This window comes from Vigna umbellata, chromosome 3 (assembly GCF_029865625.1).
Source record: "Vigna umbellata cultivar VRB3 chromosome 3, Vumbellata_1.0, whole genome shotgun sequence".
NCBI classification, from domain to species: Eukaryota; Viridiplantae; Streptophyta; class Magnoliopsida; order Fabales; family Fabaceae; genus Vigna; species Vigna umbellata.
Window position 1 is genome coordinate 40,555,527 of NC_142167.1, and position 6,652 is coordinate 40,562,178.

Genomic DNA, 6,652 nt, shown 5'->3' on the forward strand with positions numbered 1-6,652 from the left:
CATGAGGAGAAATAGATAAAACAAAATAAAAGTAATAGAAAAATATATTAAAAAACTAAGGGACTGTGGAGAAAGTTAAATAAGATAAAATCACTCAAAATAATTCATATAAATTAAATGTTTAAAAATTTGTAAAATTGATCAGTTTAAATTTCTTATATCAAACCCTAGTAAATTTAGTTTGTAAGCTAACAACTAAATTATTAACTTTACCAAAACAACTTGTAAAATTATACAAGTGTTAAAAATTAAAATAAAGAAAAAACACTTGCTAGATTCGGGAATCACCTAAAGAAGTAGACTCCATACATAAGATATCAATATATAAAAATCATTTATGCTTTAAGGTAATTATAAAAGAACAAAAATATAAAAAAGAATTTTTTTCGACCAAAAAGAAAATGTTTACTTATATTTTGTGAGGGAGTGATGCATTTTCCTTGTGGGAAACGTGAAGGATAGTTTGGAGAAGGTTTTGGCAGTATAAATAGGTTGGGTGTGTTTCTCCTACACTGAAACAAGAAAGCCATAACAGAAAGCAATGGCGTCTCAAAGATTAACTTTGATCATACTTCTCTTATCACTTTTCACGCTCTCTTCCTCAAGCTTTCATACTGGCATCACTGTGTACTGGGGCCAAAACGCTGGAGAAGGCGCTTTGGTAAGCGCATGTGACAATGGTAACTACGACACTGTGCTCCTCGCTTTCCTCAACAAGTTCGGTGCAGGGAGAACCCCAGCTTGGGACTTCGCCGGTCACTGTGACAAAGGTTCCGCCAAAAAGTGCACCGAATTAGAGTCCGAAATAAAGTACTGCCAGGTACACCACTCATACGGTTTTTCAGAAAACATTACTTCCTCGGTGTCAATCTGGTTTAATTCAGTGTTTGTGTTTGTGTATTGGTTACAGGAGAAAGGCATCAAAGTGCTCCTTTCAATCGGAGGAAACCCTAGCAATTCAGACTACTCCCTGAACTCGCCGGATGACGCAAAGGAGGTGGCCAAATACCTCTTCAAGAACTTCCTCAGCGGCCAATACGGTCCACTGGGAAGCGTCAAGCTTGACGGCATCGACTTCTTCATCCAAAAAACGGAGGATTACTGGGACGACCTTGCCAAGGAACTCGACTCGTTACGACAAACCATTAGCAGACCCTTTTCCTTGTCCGCAGCGCCTAGCTGCCTCACATACCCAATCCCCTATCTCGGCAAAGCCATTGCCACCACGTCTTCGTTAAGTTCTACGACAACCCTAGTTGTTCCTACGTCGGTGGCTTGAACACCCTCTTGGGCTCCTGGGCCAAGTGGGTCGACTTGGTCGCCTCCCCTAACTTGCTCTTCCTGGGCTTGCCAGCAGCTCCAAACGCCGGTGAGGGTTACATTCAGCCGGAGATCCTCATTCGCCGAGTGCTTCCGCACGCGAAGCTAGCCTCCAACTACGGGGGAGTGATGCTGTGGGATAGATACCACGATGCTAAGACTGGTTACAGTGATCAATTAATATTCCATGTGAGTAAATCCAACGTGCAGGTGTCTGAGGCCTCCGTTTCCGACAAAATTTACCCGTGCGTGTCCAAGGCGTTGAACCGCTCCTTAGATTACTAGGTTGAAATGTACAACCACCTTAGACATGTATTATGTACGGAATAAATAACATGTCAGTTATGTATCCCTTGCCTAAAGTTATGTTCCCTCGTACCTGATCTTGGTCAGTCTCAATATATGTAATGGATGTTGGTTGAAATTGGAACAATGGCTCTTTTAGTTCTCACTCGTTTAATGAACAGACTTCTCACATTTTTTTTTTCTTTTAAATATTCGTTCCTTTTAAATTTGCTAAAATAAAGTGAAACCCATTTTATTTACTAAAGATAATTTCTTTCTAGGAAATGTATGTTAGCATTATTTTAAATATAAAATAAATATTATAGCATTTTCAGTTCCTATTTTTAAGGAACATAAAGTGGTCCATTAAGCCATTATTTTTATGCTTTTAACTGCATAGAGGTTATAGAGCAGTTATTAATTTTTAAACGTAAAGCCCATTTATTTTGAAACCTGTGATGGCCAGACTTTATATAAGGGAATGGGTTACTCTCAGTTTTGATCACTAAGCCTACTCCTCTATTCAGAAAAACACACCATCGAGTTTGAGTGAGTCAAGGTTTAGAAAACAAAGCTGTCTTGTGTTTAGATTTACAAAATTGCAATGGCAGGAGGTACGCACATTATTCTTTCATTTTTTTGCTTCCGCTGTTTTTGATCTGAATGTGTTACTGTGATGTTAATATAACATGTTTAGGTCAATTTCATACTCTGCTATTTTATCAATGTCTTCTTTAACAACTCTTTTTTAACAATTTTTTTGACAACACAGACATGGTGGCTTATGATGGGTTGGTTTCAAATATTTTTTCTGAAAACAAATTCAAACAAACTAATAAAGCAATGACATGTGGTCCATTATCAAAAAATTGTTAAAATTTGTTGTTGAAATATCAGGATCCTTCTTTCTATACCCGTACTCTTTTTCTGCATTTTTTTAAGATTAATGATATTTGACCTTAAAAAATGTTTTAGACTCATTTTGCGCTTTCCTTCACTATCTTTCATTTCTTTTCCTTACGAATACAAAATTTTTATTTTTTTAATGGTTATTTGACCCCTAATGTATTATCAAATAAATGTAATATTTCTCAAACTATTATTACTCTTTTGAACTCTAAACTTAACACGCTTAATGTTATTCTTCAACTTGTTTTTTGGTATAGGTGGTGGTGTGGAAACCGTGACTGTAGAGAAAGAGTCACCGGGTGATGAGCTTGAGACAGTATGTGGAGGGATTGGAGGGTTGAATAAGAGGGAAAAGATAGACAAAAAAAATAAAAAATAAAAAATTAATATATCAATACGTATCCATTAAGATATGAAAGTCAACAATATCTAAATGTCGTTTATACAAATATAATAAAAAGGATAAAATAATAGATAAAAATAAATATTATGACAAATACAAATCAAAGCTTAAAATATAAGATGAAGAAGTAATTAAGCTCGTATTATTTACTTTAGATTTTTCACGATTTTATTATAAAATATATTAATAAATTAAAAGAATATATATATATATATATATATATATATATATCCATCGGTAATAATGTGATGTGAGAATTTCTAAATATATTAAAATATTAGTTTACGGGTTAATCCACATGAAAATGCATGATTTTCTGCGAATATTACTAAAGGCCTTTAGGTCGTTGATATTGACTTGGTGAATTACATTATCGAAGAATATATGATTATCGGTAAGATGCTCGATTAATAAATCCCAAAACTTGGGTTTTCCTTACCCATCTTTCATTTTTCGAGTTAAATAACTTTTCTTTCTTCGTCGAGCCGACGAACCCTTGCTAGCTTTCTCTCAAATTGGTTGCTTCGAACCTCTTTGGCAAACTTTCATTCATGGACGTCGTCTCCATCCTTCGCACAGCCATTCACAGACACCGTCTTCGGTGGCACTTCGTTATGTGGTTGTAGGGGCTAACCATCATCACTTGATTCGCATAGGGGCACTTGGTTGGAGGGTTTGTTCAAGACCAAGGGTTTGTTGGAGGGTATTAGCAGAGCGTCCATCTCCTTCCCTCACGCGCATAGGCAGAGCCATTCACTTGTAGAGGATCCTTCGCAGAGTTGGTAAGTGTCTCGTTCTAGCACTTCACAAATGGGCATTGTCGTGATGCCTTGTACGTAGCGTTTTGTAGGCCATTGTAGTGGTGCGTCAAAGGTTGAGTGAAGCGCACTCTAGGGGAAAGGTGTGGATTGTGTTCCCTTTTTCCCCTGCCATGGTCTTAGGAGGTTGCTTTCGTCCAAGGAGGTTGTAGTGTGGAGGTAAGCTCTTTGTCTCTGAACAAAGTGAGCAGTGTAGAATTATGCTTAAATGTGGAATAAAAATGTGGTCATATCAGGTTGAACGCTATTTTTGCTTATATTGCAAGCTGGGTTGCATGTGTGAAATTACTATTATGGCCAAATTGCTAAAGGGCATGAATGTTTTACATGTTTTAGTCATGGAAGTTTGATTTAATTATGTTTGAGTATTAGAATGAATGTTGTTTTTGTGAAACCGATCATGATATCATGGTATGTGTGCACGTGATATAGCTTGAGTAACTTAAATATATCCAGAGTACGGGAGTTAATTTATGTGTGGATTGTATGATGCTTTGTGATGATTGGTAACCTATTAGAGAAAGGTCAAATATTGCACTGTATTCTTGGTTTCGTGTATGAATAGGTTGAACCCTACAAGTGTTATGGATTTCGTTTGTGAATGGTTGAAATCCATGGAAGGTTGTGATTCTCATGACTAGAATACTATTATTCTTGGATTTCAATAGATGTTGAATGTTTAGTACCATTCAATGTTCAGATTGTTAAAGTGTTAGGCTATTTGGAATGGTTGTACTTTCTAAAACTGGATTCAATAATGTTTGGACATTTAAAGAAGTTTTTAAATACACTTCCATTTGATGTGTTAGTGTGAGCTTTTAAAGGAGTTTGAATTGTGGCCAGAAAGGGAGGAAGAGAGTCTACGGAGAAGACTTGAGCAGGAAAGGAAAGGAAAGCAAAGACAAAGGTATGGGAACCTAAACTGAAATTGCATGATTGTATGTGTTATGTCCTATTATTTTCATTCTTGTTTCATGAATTTTATCTTATTCTAAAATGTTGTGAATGTTGAGTTTGAATGTTAAGTTATGTTGATTGGAGTTTTATGATATTGTAAACATTGAGGTTTGTCAAACTTTGTTGTGAATGGTTTGAAACTGATTCTCAAATATGTAAGAGGTTTGTTTTGGTACTTTAATTTGTGAGTGATGAATTTGAAAAAATAAAGCATGTACAATGGCCTCTTCCATTGGTTCTAATAAATTAGAATTAGCCATGAGACATCTAACCATGTTTGTAAGATCATAGAATGTGTAGGTTTAGATTACCTTTTTCAGTTTAGTAATGTCTTCTATATCAAAGCAACTTGACTAACATCAAAGCAATTTGCCTTAAATAACTGAGATGAATTATGTTCCACTTCCCAAGTTTCTTCTACATCAAAGAAACTTGACTAGCATAGATTTCACTACTTGTACATTGCAAGGAGTGTTTCCAAATTGATTGTTTGAAAACAACACAAAAGAAGCTTTAGGTTTAGATGACCCTTTGGCTTGTAGTTTTGGCTAACAAGACACACTCACTTGTCTAGTTGAAAGAGCACCAAGGACTCTTCCAAATATTTGGACTTTTTAAAAGGCTTTTTACAACTTAAAATGAAACTAAAGAAATCTACCATATCACAAATCAGATTACACAAAAACAAAATCAAAGAAAACAAAAGTTATGCTGCTACCTACTGTTGCTACGATTTTGTTTTTGGTCCAAAATCCTTATGTAGAGCAAGATGCATGTGATCCTAGCAACATGGTTTTGGACCACCTTATCAAAGTTAATTCAACACTCAAAATCAGTGTAAACAATTTTGGCTTTTCAAATCAGAAAGGTTTGTTATTTGTTTAAAAACTCTCCACATAACACTCTCTTTTATTGCCAAATATATAAGGCCAAGTTAGCCACACAAAGCTCACAAAAATGAGTGTTCTCTCTTCTCTTTAATACACTCAGATTAGGAAAAATGGATTTTTTTAGCACTTGAAATATATTGTAGAATTCTGTCGGCCAAAACTACTTTGACTTCATGTGCATCCACTCAAATCCATTTTCTGAATTTCACTCCACTAACAAATTTATTTTGGATGATATACACTCAATCTCACCATCACTCAATTGTTTTGCTTTTATCTCAAAATTTGGCTATATGAGTTGCCAATTTTCACACTTTTGCTTGCTGGACAACACACTTGAATTCTAAAATTCAGGTTCCTCTCCACTTCCTAAGATGCTACCTTGGTAGGGGAAGGGTTCTACAACTTGAGTGCTCCAATTGGACTTCATAGCACCATTGAAATCAGCCAAAACAATCACCAAACAAATTAGTTAACTACACAAGATTTTGCACCAGAAATTGGTTTTAAAATTGACACTTAGGAAGCCAAAGATCTTTAAAGCAGTGAAAAAGGGTGTAGAAATGATGGAGGCACACAATTAGATCCTAGGAATGGTTCTAGAACAGATTAGGAAAGCAAGAAAATTGAAATGTAGATTGAAACCAAGTCTTTTCAAAACTGTTTGATGAAAATTAGAAATTGTTTGATGAAATGCCTCAATGAAAATCAGTTTTGGTGTTTTTGCTTTTTGATTGCTCTAAACTGGATTTTCTAGTTCTAAAACCTTTTTAACACCTTGCATTAATTCTTTTGATAATTTATTTTTACTTCAAAGTATTGAACCAAAAGAATTGACCCAAGATTGGTGGTTTTAAAAGTGAATTCGTGCACAAGTGATTCTAACACTCTGATAATACGTTCAACAACTTTAATTCATCAATTTAAACTTGTTTGAACTCTAATTGGGTTCAAAACGAAACTGTATAGCAGATTCACCCTTCTACTTCCCAATTTCACTCAAATATGAGGTTTGAATATGCTATTTTGCACATAGATGAATCTAACTTCAATTTGAATGTTCTAACAAG

At 35.3% G+C, this 6,652-nt stretch overlaps 1 pseudogene across 1 annotated transcript; it reads left to right on the top strand.

The window, feature by feature from the left end:
* Positions 1-505: 505 nt before the first annotated feature.
* Positions 506-1,771, top strand: LOC124831635 (acidic endochitinase SE2-like; annotated as a pseudogene). Its single transcript, XR_015785139.1, has 2 exons — positions 506-820; positions 911-1,771. The product of XR_015785139.1 is annotated as an acidic endochitinase SE2-like (transcript).
* Positions 1,772-6,652: the final 4,881 nt, after the last annotated feature.